Source organism: Globicephala melas, chromosome 11, assembly GCF_963455315.2.
Source record: "Globicephala melas chromosome 11, mGloMel1.2, whole genome shotgun sequence".
In the NCBI taxonomy this organism is placed as follows: Eukaryota; Metazoa; Chordata; class Mammalia; order Artiodactyla; family Delphinidae; genus Globicephala; species Globicephala melas.
In genome coordinates this window covers 101001366-101019928 of record NC_083324.2, presented here as the reverse complement: position 1 = coordinate 101019928, position 18563 = coordinate 101001366, and the positions used below count along the sequence as shown (strand labels likewise).

Here is an 18563-nt window from a genome sequence, read left to right as displayed (position 1 = left end):
GGTAGAAACCTTGGAACGTCTTGGTTTTCAAACACACGCTGGATTGTTTCTTCCAGCTTCATCTGTCAGCGTTGGGCGGGCGGTGGTAGTGTCATCAAGGGCCTCTAAAGGTTTTCATGTGGAAAAGCAGCTTGAAACGATCCTATCTCCCCAGGAAAAGCAGATCTGTGCCAGGGTCAGCCATCTGAAGCTCTGATTTCAAGAGGAAAGCAGAGGGGAGTGGAAGAGAAAGTCGGCCTCTGCCTCGGGATGAAGGCGACCCTCTCTGTGACTTGGCTCGCGTCTTCCTGCAGCAGAAGGAGGGCAGCGTGATTCTGGGTCACTTTGTGACGGGCGGACCACACAAAACAAAGGAGGGCGGTGCTGCGCGCTCACTGCTGCCCCGGTAAGCCCTCCAGGGTACCATTTCAAGAAGTAAGTTAATGGCCTCCCTACAAAAGAGTCCCAGGGGTCCCTGAAGCTTGACCCCCAAACTTGAACTCTACCTGAACTGATTTTTTCTTTTTTTTCCCTTTTTTGAGGTTTGAAAACATTTAATCAACTCTCCTCCCAGGACATTTGAGTTCTGTGCACTCCTGCCCTTGTGGGCTCCGTCTGGAAGAAAAAGTGCCAAAACCACCGCTGGAAAGGCGGCCCGGAGGTATTTTCAGTCCGCCTGGAAGCAGCAGGTAACGGAAATCTTATGAGACGGCTTGTTCTCAGGAGATGTTTTTGGGTCCAGTTTTGCTGACCAAAGCATTCCGTGGGTTTGGATAAACCTTGAATTAGCAGCTGCACTTTGAGGCACTGGTTCTTGGTTCTGATTGCAGTTAGAGTGCTTGCAAGCCCTAGCCCCTACCCTTGCACTTTGCCATCCCTGGTTTCGTCCCCTGACATAAGTGCTTCCTGGAATCCCAAAAGCGTTTAGCTTCCTTCCCTTCCAGAAACAGGGCCGTGGTTGGGTAAATCATCTAAATGCTTTCATTTCAAGTCACTGAGCATCTATTCAGCATCAGTAATACTCCCATCATACGTCGGGAGTGACGGAGGGAGCCTGGTACCCTCGAATTCAAGGGACTCGCCTGGAAGAAAATGCAGACGCTCTTTCATACGACGGCATAAGTAACACTAACAGCTCCAGTCAAGTACAGCGGGAACGCAGATATGGTGGGAATGCATCAGAAGTGAATAATGGGTTATTTTTAAACAATGGATCACACAAAGTTCTTCCCCCCAGAAGCCAGTTGTCTTAGGAAGTAATTTGTTCTGTTTTGTTTAAGAGTCTAAATATATAGACCACGGCGTGGCACGTAGTTTTCAACGCTGAGCTCATTTAACGGATTGGTGGTTGCTCTCTGGGGCACTGGGTTGAGAAGGATTCTGAGGTTGTATTTAGTCTCTAGAGGAATGGTGCTGCGATTGGCTGGTTGTCCCGGAGGCCTTATGTGGAGAGCGGTGCAGATACACCAGTCCTGAAGCAGCTACGGCCCACGTGTGAATCAGCTCAGAGTGAAGACAGAGCTTGACGTGTGCTTCCTCGGCCCCCGCTGTGAACTGCAGAGAGCCTCTCTGTGACAAGATCCTTCTGGCATTGATTTGTGCGCACAGAAAGCCCCATGCTGGCTCCTGAAATAGAAGAACATGAAGAAGAGAAGTCAGAGACAGCAACACGTCCGAACATTGATGTCCATCTAGACCCCCCGCCTCTGAGTTTATAAAGGGTCTCCACCCCAAAGAATCATCAGAATGAAACCTTCCCACGACAGTGCTTTGAGACTGAACTCACCCTGTGGCCTGTCGGTGGGTATAGATGGGGGGACTGTTCGTGAACTGCAGATTCACTGAACAAGAAGTAGGGATTTCTGAGTAGAAACCTAAGTATCCATCTCGAGATGTGACACATGTGTGCCTGTGGAGACATGGTATTCCCAGCTAATTTTAGAAGATTGAAGGCCCAGCCTGGGCCATCCTGACAGCTGGTCACCAGGCAGCTTCTGGCGGTGATGTACACAGACATATTTATCATCCCGAGGGCTCCAAAGAGAAAGTGGAATTCCATGACCAGAGCGCTATAAAACTGTCTGGGCATTTGGGGTATTATTCTTATTACAGTTCTGTTATCGTGAAACATGTTTCCATGTAGATTTCTGTCTGCTGGGCAGTATTGGTCCCATAAATCCTGCAGGAGAGAATTGGCCCACTGGAGTTGGATGCTGGATATAGCATTTCTTCAACATCAAGAGAACGGCCACACATTTTTTTAATTGTTTCCCTTGCAAATAACTTTTAAACAGCCTTACAAAAATGTTTTCCTCGCTCCACTCCCCCGTGAGTTAAAAACGCACCCCCACGCTTGCCAGTTGGCACCATGTCTTGTGATTCCAGCAGGCGGGCGGTGATGGGATGGGTGAGGCAATTTTAGGGTGGGGAGGACCGCTTTTCCTCACAGTGTGCAAAATGAGCCGTTTGATTTTTAACTGATTCCTTAAAGCAAAAGCACTTCCCACCCATGAGCATTGCCTAACTGGGGGACATGGAAAATGAATGAAGAAACAAGCCTCAAACAGAGAGAGTTTACTGCTCCCGCTTCAACGCTAATTAATCACGGTTGTCAGTGAATGACCATGTGCGTGGGGTTACACCTCCCAGAGTCCTTGCCTGGACCTCCGGGGGTGGACGTGTGTCTGGGGCTTCGAGCGGTGCGGGGAGCGCAGTTGCAACCAGCTGGGGCCCTTGCTCACACAGGCCTTCTGTGTAAAGGATGTGCTTCAGTATGGGCTTGCGGTTCTAAAACGAGATGCTTTTCTATTTCAATTATATTGCGGTGGATCAAACATTACAAAATAAGCCTCCAATAGGAGTGTAGCCTTACCCCAAATGAAAGCATATGTGTGTGTCCAGATGCAAGTGTCAGATGTTGACACCTTGAACTACACGGGCCGTACCTGCCAGGTTCAGGGCTTGCTACCGGCACAAATTGTAAAGAGGACAGAAATTTGGTTTTGACGCATTCCCAGCTCTCTTGCATACCTTTAAAAACCATTTGAAAGCTCTGTTCCTCTGCTTTTTTATCCAATGAGAGCCATTGGTTCTGTTCTCCCCTCTCCCACCTTTAAGCTGTTCTGTGTTCCAATCCACAGGGGTGTTGTCACACCGTGGAAAGATCGTTGGGTGGGGAGTTCCTTTATTCATTGATTTATTCAATAAATATGTGGGTACCTATTGGATGCTGAGCTCTGGGCCACGAGTTAGGGCTGTAACACTAAGCAAATCGCTGTGTCGTGGGGGAGACAGATATGAATCAAAGAGTCACAGGAATGAGTTTACAATTAACTCCACAATAAGTGCTGTACCGTGAACTGGGGCTGGCAAAGCGAAACGGGGGGGTTAGCCTTGTCTGGGTGAGGGCATGGGTTAGGCAAGGGAGTCGGGAAAGCCTCTCCGCTCTGACCAGGAGTAACGAGATGAACGGAAGGAAGAACCTTTCCACAGGAGCAGAGTGTTTACCTGCGGCTTGATGAGTTCCCAGGATGCGGGGTTGTCAGTGCTAAACTGGGACCGTCCCGGCACAACTACATGTAAGGGTTAGGGTGTGCACAGATCCCACCACAGAGGGGAGCGTGGCGCTTTCAAGGAATGGAAAGGAGGCCAAGGTTCCTGGGAAAAGCACCCCACCCTAGATGAGACCCAATGAGAGAGACAGATGGGGCCAAACCCTTCAGGGCGTTAAAGGTCACGTTAAGGTGTCTATCCTAAGAGCAAAGCAAAGTGCCTTAAGCAAGTCAATGACAGTCTTATTTCCCCTCAGAAGGTCCATTCTCCTAAGGATATGGAGACCATTACCATGTGAAGTTCAGAAATCTTTTCCTCAAGGAGAGCTGGCTGTGGTCCCTCAGCAGCAGGGTGCTGCAAGTGTCTAACAGCTGGCTCTCGGGGGCTGGGGGGCAGTGCGGGGAGAGGGTGGGGGTGGAGACCCAGGTTAGCAGAATTTGCCAGTTTCCATGGTGGAAAGCTCCCACCTGGTCGATTTCCAGCTACCACATGACATCACTGAAGGCAGAGTTGGGAGAGATGCCATACGGACTCTAAGAGCCATGCTGGTTCCTTCCCTCCTTCCCTTCCCCTCCCTTCCCTCCTTCCCTTCTCTTCCCCTCCCTTCCCTTCCCTCCATCCCTTCCTTTCCCTTCCATTCCCTTCCTCCCTCCATCCCTTCCTTTCCCTTCCATTCCCTTCCTCCCTGCATCCCTTCCTTTCCCTTCCCTTCCCTTCCCTTCCCTCCTTCCCTTCCCTTCCTCCCTCCTTCCCTTCCCTTCCTCCCTCCATCCCTTCCTTTCCCTTCCATTCCCTTCCCTTCCCTTCCCTCCTTCCCTTCCCTTCCTCCCTCCTTCCCTTCCCTTCCTCCCTCCATCCCTTCCTTTCCCTTCCATTCCCTTCCCTTCCCTCCTTCCCTTCCCTTCCCTTCCTGAAAAACTAGAGGCACTGTTCAAACAAATTCTGACTCCAGTGACCAGTAAATTTAAGCCTTTCCCCTGGCCCCTAAGGAGTTCTGACACAGGAGAGGGTTTTAAAACCCTTCTACTACATGATGTGAAAATGTGCTAGGCATGGGCCGGGCTTGCTACACTGAATCTGGAGAGTCACAATGACATAGAAAAAATAGAACACTGATAGAAATGTAAACATCACACTAGGTTAATAAAAGTCTCTTTAGAAACCATGGAAAACTGTCTACAGCCTGATGTGATTCAGGATGTCTATCAGAGAGCTGAAGGCCAAGACATATGTGATGCCATTACATCACTGAGGTTTCTGCTCTCTTGCCACACAGGTTGAAAAATTTTGGAATTCTAACCAATATTTTAAAAGCAAAACAAAAAGTCCACAAAACGTCAGGCTCAGAATACTGTGTGACTCTGGCCTTGCAAAGGAGAGCATGCATCATTTTCACCCTACCTGGACAACAAGAGCTGTAGAAATTCAAGCACAAGGTGAAGGAAATCTGCATTTCTTGAGAGCAGGGATAATTTCTTACTCACTTTTGTATCCATAGTGCCTGAACTTGGGGTCAGGTTCAAATTACAAGTTAAAAAAAAAAAGATAGATATATAGATAGGTAATTTGTTAACGTGTATAAAAAGATATGTCTTTAGGATTAACTTTATAAACATCTATCATTAAAAGCTACCTTATTGGCTCAACTTTAGTATAAATAAGTATTAGCCTTTTCAGAAAGGATAGCTTATTAACTTTTTTCTTTTAATTTTTAAATAAATTTTTATTATGGAATAGATGTAGATGGACAGAAAAGTTCTGAGGGAGAGTTGGCTGAATGAGTGTTAGTTTCACACAGGGCGGGCAGACACTTAAAACCTGCAGTTACTGAATCCCTTCTCCAGGGCGCGTCCTGCCGCAGCTACAGGGGAGCCGGCCCTGCTCTGTCCTTAGGCCTTGTGGGTAAGGGAGAGTGGACTAAATCCTCACCTCCCTTTTTTTTCTTTTCTTTTTGTTTGGATGTTTTCACGGGTCTCCCCATAAGTCCAGAGAGTTCCCATAAGTCGACCTCCAGTTTCCTCTATAAACCAACATTGATACATTATTATTCATTGAAGCCCATAGTTTAGTTGGATTTCCTGAACTTTTACCTAATGCCCCTTTTCTGTTCCAGGATCTCATCCAGATAACACATTACATTGAGTCATAATGTCTCTGAAACCCCTTCTTGATGGTGACAGTGTCTCAACTTTCCTTGTGTTTTGGATGACCTTGACTGTTCCGAGGAGCACTGACCATGGAAGGGAAGTGCTGTTCTTATATACCGTGTCCAGGGTACATGTCATCAACATGACCTGTCACTGTGATGTTGACTTGTAGTGCTTTGCAGGTTTCTCTCCTGCAAAGTTGCTCTATTTTTTCCCCTTTCAACCAGCACTCTTTGGAAGGCAGTCGCCACGCACAGCCTGCTTAGGGCGTGAGGGGCTGCGCTCACCTCCTTGAGAGCAGAGCGTCTATTATTCGGAATTCCTCTGCGTGAGAGATTAATCTCTTCTCCTCCATTTATTTATGTATTCAGCCACGTATCTACATCAGTATGGACTCGTGCATATCTATCTTGCACTTTAGGTTCTAATCCAGTACTACCTCGTTTACTTTTTTGCTCAGATTGTTCCAGATTTGGCCATTGGGAGTCCTTTCACTTGGCTCCTATGTCCCTTTGACATATTCCCATCACTGGGGATTTTATTTGGGGGCACTTTGTTACTTTCTGGTCCTTAAAAATGCTCCAGGATCATCTTTTATGTTTCCTGCCCCAGTCCTAGAATCAGCCGTTTCTCCAAGGAGCACTTCATTTTGTTGAAGAAGATCTTCCAATGAAGATCTTAGAAACCAAGGCCTGGATACTAAGTGTGCTCATTTCTTCTGGAGTGTCATTGCTTCCAAGCCCTCTCAGCTAACAGAGCATGGAAATACATGTGTGGACTAACCTGTGTATTTATACGTCTCTTTAAATATTTCTGTATACATATATCCATCTGTATTTATGTTAAGCAAAACGCGGGTTCATACGGATGTATCCAGCTCTAATCTATCACGGCATAGGTCGTTCTAGCCTCTTCCCCTTGCTTGTCTATAACTTCCCGCTCCAGTAGTAAGAAACCTGGCTGCTACCACCTGTCATCCACTTTCTTATTTGTTCAATTCCGGACACATATATGGAGGTTTCAGAATTGTTCACCTGTAACTTCATTGGAAACAACTTCCTCAACTAGAGGACGGTGCTAAATGCAGGTCCTTCTGCCTTTAGTCTTGAGTAATCCATTCATTTTCAAAGTTGCTTAGGTCAGAACCTTCCCCCCATCTCCCTCTGTGAGGTGTTTCAAAACTTCATAATACAGTTAGATGCTCTTGTCAAAGTCTGCATTCCATCCTCGGCCCTAACCTATTAAATGTTTTTTTAAATTTTAATACATTAGGGTTCACTCTTTCTGCTGTAAAATTCTTTAACTTTGGACAAAGGCATAGTCATTATCTACCAGAATATTTTCTCTACTCTAAAAAATTCCCCGTCTCACTTATTCAACCTCCCCCCACCCCAAACCACTAGTCTGCTTATTATCTCTATAGTTTATCTTTTCCAGAATGTCATATAATGGAATCATACAGTACATTGCCTCTTATGACTGGCTTCTTTTGCTTAGAAGTATGCATGTATGGTTCTTCCATGTCTTTTTTTGGCTTGGTACCTCATTCATTTTTATCACTGAAGAGTATTTCATTGTATGGATACTCCGTCGGCATTTTTATGTCCGTTAAACTGCTGAAGGACATCTTGGTTCTTTCCAGTTTGGGGCACTTGTGAATAAAACTCCTGTAATCATTCATGTTCAGGTTTCAGTGTGGGCATAAGTTTTCAAATCAATTGGATAAATACCTAGGAGTAGAACTACTGGATCGTATGGTAAGACTGCTGTAAGAACCTGCCAGACTGTCTTCCAAAGTACCTGTGCCATTTTCCATTCCTCCCAGCAATGAATGAGAATTTCTTTTGCTCTGCATCCTCACCAGCAGTTACTACGGTTAATTTTTAGATTTTAGTCACTCCTATAGTACAAAGTGGTATCTCGTTGTTTTTTTTTGTTTTCTTTTAATAGTATTTCTTCTTTTATACATATTTTTTTTGGCTGTGTCAGGTCTTAGTTGCAGTGCACGGGCTCTTTGTTGCAGTGTGTGGGCTTCTCTCTAGTTGCAGCACGTGGGATCTTAGTTCCCTGACCAGGGATCAAACCCGTGTCCCCTGCATTGCAAGACAGATTTTCAACCACTGGACACACAGGGAAGTCCCTCATTGTTGTTTTAATTTGTATTTCCCTAATGACAAATGGTGTTGAGCATATAGTCATATGCTTATTTGCCGTCTTCGTATCATCTTTGGTAAAGTGTCTGTTCAGATCTTTTGCCCATTTTAAATTGAGTTGCTTGTTTTATATTGTTGAGTTTTAACAGTTCTTTGTATACTTTGGATACAAGTCCTTTATCAGATGTATGTTTTGCATATATCTTCTCCCTGGCAGTGGTTTGTCTTTTTATTCTCAAGAGTGCCTCTTACAGAGAAGAAGATTTAAATTTTAATAAAGTCAAACTTATCAATTTCTTTCCTTCACAGACCACACTTTAGTTTTGTATCTGAAAACTCACCAGTTTCATGTCACATAGATTTTCTCCTACTTTTTTTCTGGAAGTTTTATCACAATCAGCATGTTGATATCAATAGTGTCAGATAGAGAACATCTCTGTCACCACAAGGATCCTTTGTATTGCCCTTTTATAGCCACACCCACTTCTCTTCCCCCACCCTTCTTGCCTCCTGGCAACTGCTAGTCTGTTCTCCATTTCTATATCTTTGTCATTGCCAGAATTTTATATAAATACAATCATATAGTGTTAACATTTTGAGATTGGACTTTTTTTACTCACTATAATTTTCTGGAGATTCATTCAGGCTATTGCACGTATTAATAGTTGTGGTTTTTTTTTTAATTGCTAAGTAGTGTTTCATGGTATGGACGCACCACAATTTATTTAACCATTTACCCATTCAAGGACATGGAGGTTGTTTTCCGTTTGGGGGTTATTATAAATAAAACAATGTGAACGTTTCAGGTACAGGTTTTTGTGCGTATAGATATAGGTTTTCATTTCTCCGGGATAAATGCCCAGGAGCGCCATTTACGACCTTTGTCCGCTTTCTAATTAGATCGTGTATTTTGGTTACTGTTGAGTTTTGAGAGTCTTTTATAGGTACGAGCTCTTTGTCAGATAGGTGGTGTTCAAATGTTTTCTCCCGGGCTGTAGCTTGTCTTTTCATTCTGTTCACATAGTAAACGTCCTTGGTTCTGATGAAGTCCAGGTTAGCATTCTTTTCCTTTATGGATCGTGCTTTTGGCAACAAGCCTAAGAACTCTGCCTAGCCCTAGTTCCTCAAGATTTTCTCCTATGTTTTTTTCGAGAAGTTTTATAATTTTACATTTAAGTCCATGATCTATTTTGAGTTGACTTTGTATAAGGTGTGAGGGTTAGGTCAAGGTTCACTTTGTTTTGCCTACGGTCGTCCCCTTGCTCCAGCACTATTTCCTGTAAGGCCGTCCTTCCACTGAATTGCCTTTGCACCTTTGTCAGAAATCAGCTGGGTATATCTGTTTGGATCAATTGTGCAGATCAATTTCTATGTTCTCTTTTCAGTTACATTGATTTACATGCCTGTCAATCCCCTAATATCACACAGTCTTGATTACTGTAGCTTATATGGAATCTTGAAATCAAGTAGATTAATTTCTTCCACTTTATTTTTCTTTTTAAAATTGTTTTTACCTATTCTATTTTCTTTGCCTTTTCATATAAACTTAGAATAAGCTCGTCTATATCTAAAAGAAATCTTGCTGGGATTTTGGTAGGAATTTCATTAAACCTGTGTATTAGTTTTCTCTTGCTGCTGTAACAAGTCACCATAAACTTAGTGGCTTAAAGCAAAAGCAACATGAATTTATTCTCTAAAAGTTCTGGTGGACAGAGTCTGAAATCAGTGTCGTGAGGCTGAAGTCAAGGTGTTGACAGGGCTGGTTTCTTTTGGCAGCTATAGAGGGAGCATTTGCTCCTTGCCTGTTTCAGCTTCTAGCGGCTGTGATGCCCTCCTCCCTCCTCAGAGCACATCATCCCACTTCTTGTTTCCATCATCATATATCCTACTTCCCCACCTGTGTCGAGTATCACTCTGGTTATGTCTTATAAGGACACTTGTGATGACATTTAAGGCCCACAGAATAATCCAGGATAATCTCCCAATCTCAATATCCTCAGTTAAGTCACATTTGCAAAATTCCCTTTTGTATATTAGGGGACATTCACAGGTCCAGGAATGAAGAGCTAGATCTTTGAGGACTTCCTTCAGTCTACTACAATTTGTACATCAATTTGAGGAGGACTGACTTCTTTATTTTGTTGGATCTTCTACTTCATGAACATAGTATGTCTCTCCAATTATTAGCTCTTTTTTGATTTCTTTAGTTATCATTTTGTAGTTTTCAGCATACAAGTCCTACACATGTTTTTGTTATATTTACACTGAAGAACTTCTTATTTTTAGCAATTAAAAATGGAATTTTATCTTTAATTTTGGTGCCCACATGGTCATTGCTAGTATAGAGAAATATAGCTGATTTTTGTATGTTGGTCTTATACACTGTGACCTTGCTGAACTTTCTTATTAGTTTATTAGCTTATTAGCATCATTAGGTTAGGAGTTTTTGAAGGTTCCTTGGGATTTGCTACATAGAGCATCGTATTATCTATGAATAAAGACAGTTTTATTTTTTCTCCTTTGATCTGTGTGCCTTTCTTTTCATCTTCTTGCCATATTGCTCTCGCTAGAAGTTCCAGCACTGTGTTCTGTGTTTTCTGAGAGTTGAGAGAGAAGACATTCTTGCCTTGTTCTTGATCTTAGTGGCAACTTAAACATCACATCAATCATCAAACATAATTTAGAAAATTCAAGAGGAGAAGGAAAATGTATTTATCCATATTTCACTCTTCCTCTTGCTCTTTCTTCCTTCCTGATGTTTCAAGAGTCCTCTTCTATTTTCTTACTTTTTAGAGAACCTCCTTTAGCTATTCTTTTAGAGTAATTCTGGTGCTGGAAAATTATCTTCATTTTCCTTCATCTGTGAATATCTTAATTTCCCCTTAGTACTTGCAGGGTATTTTCACTTGATGTACAGTTCTGGGCTAACAGTTTTTAATTAATCACTGCAAACGTGTTGTGCCACTTCTTTCTGGCCTCCGTGGTCTCTGATGAGACATCTGCTGCCATTTGAACTGCTCTCTTTTTTTACCCTGTAGATTTGGGTCCTCTGACATCGCGGATGAGAGAAAGTACCCGGGGAGCAGCCTGTGGATGAGGAACTTCTTTTCGGGGGAGCCGCAGCCGCTGCCTGGAGCCTGACATCCTGCCCCTCAACAGTTTAGAGAAATGGGGCCTGCTCAGGGTCCACAAACACCTGGCCAGGAGGGGTCTGAGCCTCCTCTGAGCCCCCCAGCACCGGAGCTCCATTCTCAGGAAGCAACCCCAGCATCTGAGAGCATCCACCTCACTTCCTGAATCTTTGGAAAAGAATTTGCCAGGGGCTTCCAGAGACTTGGGCCAAAATCCTCACTTGTCCTCCCACTTGAACACGTTACCAGACCTACCTGGGCTTCGGAGTTTTACCTCTGAAACGAGAAGACGGGGGGAGCCAGCCTCTGGGGTGCCTCAACCCAGGTGCCCGTTGTCCCTGTATCTGGACCAACCCACAGGCCGGGCGGCCACCTCGGGGCCCCCAGCGGCCCCTCCCAGCCTGGTTCGCGGGGAGTCTCCCTCATCTCCACTTCCAGGTCGCCCCGTAAACCACGAGCTCCTGTAGCCCCTGCTCAGAAGAGCGCTCTGAGCAGGGGCTGAGGCCTTTCACTGAGTCCTCCAGGCCTCGGCGGGCTTGCTGAGGGGGCGGGGTGTCTGCGACAGTGTGACCACGGCTCCCACAGCCTCGGGGACACGCCCAGGCTCGGGCCAGCGCACAGAGGCCATGCTTTCAGAGTGAGTTCAGCGGGCCTGACGGGACCCACGGCCCGGTCAGCTGTCAGCCACACGCAAGGTTATCTGTGGGCGGAAACCGTCACCGTCTATGTCTGCTGGAATTTTGGCAGCCACGGGAGGGACGGTGCATCCCTACAGGCCTGGCTGAGTCAGGTTCCCTCCGTGCCAACGGTGCCACCATCTTTGGCCGCCAAGGAGAGACGTTTTGGCAGGGCCCAGCGGCGTTTTCCCCGGAGGACAGTGTTACCGGCGTGCGGAGGAGACAGAGCTAGAAGGTGGCAGAGATAGAAGGGGGCTGGGATTCTGGAAGGACCTGGATGGTTCTGGGAAAATCTGGTAGCCATTTTTGAAAGGAAAAAAAAACCAAATCAAGGTATGGGAGTGAGAGCGTGGAACTTCTTGGAAATGAGGAGAAAGAAAATAACATGTCCGTCTCCTCAGCCTTGACCTCCCACCCCCGCGGCCGGCTGGACGACTCTGCTGGACTTTCCTGATGCCAACTCGGATCCGAAGTGTCCAAAACTGAGGTCATCCTCCCTCACCCTGGCTCCTCTTCCCGTTCTGGCAGTAGAGCCACCCATCAGACACCAGAGCGGGGCCTCGGGGGAAACCTCTGATCTTCCCTTCTTCACCGCCGTCTCTGGCCGTCTCCTGCTCTGAGTCAGGATTTCAAAGTCATTGCTCACAAAAGTGAACATAACTAAAGTGACCACGAAAGAAAAGGAATCTGCAAAAGGAGAACTAAACCAAACGTCGGAGTAAACCGGGGGATTTCCCACTGCTTCATCCCACAGGCTCCGGCCCAGCCAGGACACCTGCCCCAGGCCTCGGGCTCGGAGCCCACCCAGCCCCCGTGGAGCCCACGTCCCGCACCTCCCCCTGGGCCCACGCCCCTGACCCAACCTTTCCTGGATTTGCTGTCCCTGTTCCTAAGGCCCTCACCCCTCCTCCCACCTGCCCTATGAGACGTCCTTCCTTTGCCTTCTGAGCTCACAGTAACTGTCAGAGCCCAGCTCAGCCATGCAGCCTCTACCTGTGGGGCTTCCTGACCCGTCCCTGCCTTGGGGTTCTACTGCGCCCACAGCAAGGACAACGGAGCATCGGCTCCCAGCTCGGGCCCCAGAGCCACACGACACCTGTAAGTGGGAGACACGCAATTCCGGCTGAGTTGCGTAACATTTCAGAGCCTTTGCTGTCCTTTCTGTAATGCGACTGATAACAGTACCTAACTTACGAGGGTGAGGGGAGGATTAAATAGGATATTGCCCTCAGTGTGCTTAGTACAATGTCTGACAATTAATTAATAATCAGTCAACAGTTCTTGTTGTCACTGCTGTCCTTCCTACTCTCTCATTTCCACTTTCCCGTTTGCTCGTTTGTTTTCATGCGGCCATCTTGTCGACCCCTACTAACTTGTAAGTTCTTGAAGGGCAAAGACAACGCTATCTCTGTATTATGTTCTGCCCCGTGGTGCGCATACACACGCACACACGCGTACACACACACACACACGATGTTGTTGGAGTCGTGCCGGGGGCTGAGTAGATGGTGGACGGACAAAATTCCTGTCTGTCTGTGTGCAGGGTGGGTGGAGGCCTGGGGCCCCCATCATCTGTAGTGATGAAACATGGGCCTCGAGTAAAGAGGCCAGTCTGCCAACCAGGAGAGGCAGCGAGGGAGCTTCCAACGAGCACAGTTATTTTATCCAATGTCACCCAAAGGTAGGCTAGGATAACATGCTCTGACTTTGGGGAATTTATAAAATAGGCAAAGAACAACTGATGAGGACATGACAACTTCTGGATTCAGGATTTCAGGCAGCGTGTGAGGAGAAGGTGAAGAAAGGAAAGAGGCAGAAAGGGTCCCAAACAGTAGCCCCTGGTGATGGCCGTGTAATGGTTTTATCTGATCCAGGAAGAAAACAAAGACAACTCTTTTCCATGTCAGAGTTTTAATTCTAGCACTATTTCTCCGTCAAACAAAACTGAACTCAAGGTAAAATTGAAGGAGAATCCAATAGAAAGCAATTGAGGACAGGCAAAGTGAACCAAAATAATGAAAGAGGCCTTTATCACATCATGCCTCAAAACAGAATGAAGAGACAGGCCCCAGCCCTCCATCCCTCCCTGATTTCCAGGCCTGGGACTCCCCAGAGGCAGACTTCCTACCCGTTGTCCCATTGTTGCTTCAATCCAGCCCCAGGGCACTGATCTTATCTCTTCAGGTTTGTTCATTTGTTTTCCTATCTCTAAAATGCACCTTTGTATAGAATCTGGGCATGGCTGAAAAATTACCCCATTCTCAGCAGTGTCTGCACTAATCATGGCCCCTCCCTCCTCCTCTCCCACCTGGGACCGTCAGCACACCCGAGCCCTTGTCATCAGGCAACATCCTTAGCACCACAGGGGGGTAAGAAATACAAAGGCACATTTGGGGTATAAAGACCAGTGCTGTTTGGGCTTTAACCAGACCCGCGGAAGAAAAGGAGCCTTCAAGGGAGAGGGCCTTCCACTAAAAGGGAAACAACCGCAAAACAAAAAAAATCGGGAGCCTGGAATAATTAGTCACTCAATATTGTAGCAGTCTGTTTCTTAGCTAAACTCTGTTTTGTTTTCAGTACTACATAGATCGGGGTTGGGGGGAGATGGAGGTGGGCGTGTTTGCATCCTGGCCTGTGCCATTTGTGCAAATTCCCAGGTAAACTGAGTCAGTTAACCAAAGAAATAAGGAAGAAATAGAAACGGTTGTCCCAGGGTAGGCCTGCCTTTACAGATGTCACATTTCAAAGTCACGTTTGCTGTCACTACAGTGAGAACTCGGCCATGGCTGGGGCCACTGCCTCATGCACTGGGCAGAAACAGACGTCGGAGGGAGAAATGTGCCGCAGCCACACCGGGGGGGCGGGCGCCATTGCTGGGGCTTCAAATGATCTGAGATGGGCCCCAGTGTTGGACGTTTCAAACGCTCTACTTACGTTAGACGGGCTTGAGACGTAGGGACGTCTGTGGGACTAAAATAAAACAGTCTTTCCCTTGTCCTGGAGAACAAAGCCCAGAAACTAAGGAGCCAGGTCTTGGTTATCAGAAGGCCTATTATCTGCTCTTTATCTGACACTACTTTGGGGCTAGCTTTGGGCCCCTCTGTCCATCTTTCAGCCAGAGAGCAAGGGAACAGAGCCCAGCCTTACGATTCATCTAAGCGACACGTAACTGAGATGGCAAATCTGCAAAAAAACCAAAATTAGACCAACTCAAAGCAAGACTCTAGTCCCCTCCACACACAGGCAGCGCCTTGGAGAGGCGAATCGCGCTGCCCTTCAGATGCTCTGCCTCACCGCCCCCCACGCTGAGAAACAACTGGGTCGGAACTGGTCTCCGGTCGTTGCTGTGACCAGGAAGGGCTGCCTTTCCCTGGGTCTCAGGATATGTGCTTGGTAACTTTCCAGACATGTATTGCCACAGTTCAGCCCTGTGCTGCCAAGGTCGGAGCCAAAAAGGGCGTCTGAAAATGTGCAAAAGTGAGATCTCGCTTGGCCCAGGCCTAGCCTGAGGGAAGAGAACCAGACGTTCTCCTGCCAGAAGCCAGTCCCCAACTTCATGGAAACTGGGGATCATTGCTGATGTCCTTCTCACTCGGCCAAGGTTCAATGCAGCTGCAATCACTCTACCTCCAATTCAAGTATGTCCTTGGTCCTAAGATCTTGGAGGCATCTGGTTCTTCTTTCTTTCTTTCTTTCTTTCTTTTTTCTGGCCGGGCCACACAGTGTGTGGGATCTTAGTTCCCTGACCAGGGATCCAGCCCGTGCTTCCTGTAGTGGAAGCGTGGAATCTTCACCACTAGACCGCCAGGGACGTCCCCGGAGATGTCTGGTTCTTAATCATTAAATGCATATTAATAAAAACCAATGTGCTATACCGTATCATGATATATTTATCACAATAATCCAAGAATAGTATGCATTAATAGAAGGATATTGTATTAGCTATAATTACTAGTCTATTACTAATTAATGTTAATTATATTAACTATAGGTATAGCTAATTACACTAACTCTGCTATAAGGTAAGAGTAATATGTTAATATAAGCATATTCTATAAATACTCGCTTCCTCTGCATTTGTGAAAATTGACACGAGCTGCAGTGGTAGATGCCGTGCTGCTCTAACCAGATGCCGACTGTTGGCTCCCCTGGCTGACAGCTCAGCTCCCAGCCCCCTTCCAGGAACTGCTCTTGGCCGAAGCCGGCTGCCTCACCGTTTCCTGCCCTTTTCCTGGGGACGGCCTGCATCCAAATAACTGGGTGATGTCCAGTGTGGAGGCTTGGCCCCGACCCCAACTTGGGCCCACTGCGTAAGACGTGGGGCTCCCGGTGGAGCAGGCTGGGACCATCTCCCTCGGCCCCATCCTGCCTTCTCTCCCTTCAGCTGTCACTACTGAGAGCACTTCATGCGAATCTTCACCTCAGAGTCCGCTTCCCGGGGAGGTTAATCCGCAGTCTTTGGTCCCAGCAGGTGCCTGCCTGACCACGTGCTCAGTGGGCCCAGTGCTGCCTGCCCCCAGCCACTGGCAGTCGTGGTGGAGCGCTGATGGTGTCTGGGACAGGCTGCTGGTGGTGACTCTCCCGCTGGTGGTGACTGGATGTCACAGGCGTAGAAGGAAGGCTCAGTATATCAAGTGTCTGATAAACCTGGGAGACCTGAGCATCCCCGTAGCCCATTGCCTAAAGAAGGGCCCGTCTTCTTTATCCAGAGGGGTGGGATGGGGAGAGTGGGAGGGAGGGAGATGCAAGAGAGAAGAGATATGGGGACGTATGTATACATATAGCTGATTAACTTTGTTATGAAGCAGAAACTGACACACCATTGTAAAGCAATTATACTCTAATAAAGATGTTAAAAAAAAAAAAAAAGGAGGGCCCTGTCACCAATGAAGACCTAAGGGACCTGTGGCCACTGAGTGCTGGGGAAATGGGGTGCCCAAATATCTGAGGGTGGCTACTTGGTTGAGTGCTGGGCGTCCTGAGTCAGGGCCATGCCAGCGGCAGTGGAGAGTGCCATGCCGGCGGAAAACGGATACACACTGGTGAGCTCCTAGACCCCAGCGGGGCCAGAGTGCCAGCACTGTGTCACCAAGTGACCACGAAGCCAGAAGTGCCCAGCACGGGCTGAGTTCCATCAGCTCCACCAAGCCGTCAGGGGTGAGCCCAGCAAGCCATCGTCACATGTGCAGTGGCCGTGGCCCTTCAGGGGTCAGGCCTGAGTGAGGCCAGAGGGCCCAGGTGAGCCGTGGGGCAGGTGGCCCCCCACGGCCAGCTGGTGAAGGAGGTCTGTGCTGAGGTTTGCTCAGAGGGTCAGCTCTGCTCGGGACCCCTGTGAGGCAGAAGCGGACACTGAGGCACAGCAGGCAGGCCCAGGGCTGGCGCTGAGGGTGGAGCCGGCAGGTCAGCACCGAGGCCAGAGGAGACGCTCCCTGAGAGCGTGAGAATCTAGGAGGAGGGCAGCTGTTGTCGCCTGCAGGGCTGCAGCTGTGCTGCCACCTTCTTCTGGAAAGTTCCCCCAGGACACGCGGCCCGCCAGGCTCAGGAGGGGCGGCTCTTCATGGATTTACTCAGTGACAATGTTCAACAGTTATCGTGTGTTTGCCGTCGATCAGGGGCTGGGCTTCGGTGACATCAAAGGCAAAGACCTAGGTCCCTTGTGCAAAAAGTAAGAATTTCAAGGCAGCAGCTGCAGAGCATGAAACCACACCGGGCGTGGACGGTCTGCCCCGAAGCAGGCCCCGCCCAGCCTGTTCTCACGACTGGAGCTTCTAGCCATGGAGACAATTAATGTGTCAATTACAGTGAATTATTTTATTGCAGCTGTGAGAAGTGTTATGTTGGAGAAATGCAGGCTGGTCCCTATGCAAACTTACGAGGGACTCAGACCCTCTGGGCTGGGGGGCCGTGTGTGCGGGCTTCCGGGGGCAGGGTTTGAAGGGACAGAGACTTCAGGGACTTGAGAGCCATGGCCCTCACTCCGACTTCTCACCACACCGTGAACTGCTCACCTGACCACTGGCCAGCAGCGGGTCTTATTCGAAACCATCTCCAAGTCAGAGAAAATGGGCCACAGACACATGGATTCCTCCAAATGCCACACCACACACTTCCTTCACAGAGAAATGGCTCCAGAAAAAAAAAAATCATTAAAAGAAAAAAATGTTGTTAAAATAAAGTGAATGGAAACATAAGAAGGTCCTTCACTGGCTTAAGAAAATAAACCAAAATCCAAGATATTCTGAGAAACACATTAGGGAATTAGAGGGGATCAAAAAGTCCACCACAGGGCCAGTTATATGTCGGGTTCAGAAACGGGTTTAATTCTGCACTGACAGCACGGAGGCCTCAGTTCCATCCCCCACACTCCAGGTCTGAGAAAGTCATTTCAGCTTTCTGTTCTTTGCCTGAGTAATGAAAAAAAATGTTAATCTGTCATTTTGGATTGCGTGAGTATGATGAGGATGACTCTTTCAGGGGACTCTGAGCTAGATCTTCTGGAAACACAGGCACCACGTTTACTCAGGACGAGGTGACCTCAGGTCAGCGCCCACCACTCGGCCACACACACTGCAGAGAATTCAGACTCCACCCGACTGCGCCGTGACACAGACAGGTTTTCCCGAGACGCCAGACCTTCGCAGGTAGCCACGGCCCCCGCTGGGCGGGGCCTGCGCGACATCTTACCGCCTCCTTTGCCCACCCTTCAGTCAAGCCCACCTGCCCTCCACGACCACAGGGGCAGACGTCAGTTTTCCCATTTTGCAAAATGTATATAATTATTTAGTACACGAGAAATATAGTATTTCATATGCATAGTGAAAGGGGAGATTATGAAATGTACTGGGAAAACTACTGACCTAGCTGGAAAAAATTCGAGTAAGCCTTACGAGCAATAAAAGAAATTTAGATAATTATATGATTTTC

The 18563-nt window shown here is 47.5% G+C and overlaps 1 long non-coding RNA gene across 4 annotated transcripts in view; it reads left to right on the top strand.

Annotated features, from left to right (window-relative positions):
* Positions 1 to 14156, top strand: part of LOC115866226 (uncharacterized) — a 197518-nt gene extending 183362 nt beyond the window's left edge. For all 4 annotated transcript variants that reach the window (XR_009565920.1, XR_009565917.1, XR_009565919.1 and 1 more), the window contains 3 exons: positions 155 to 385; positions 522 to 668; positions 10870 to 14156. This is a non-coding gene — a long non-coding RNA (uncharacterized lncRNA). The remainder of the gene's footprint in view (positions 1 to 154; positions 386 to 521; positions 669 to 10869) is intronic.
* Positions 14157 to 18563: the final 4407 nt, after the last annotated feature.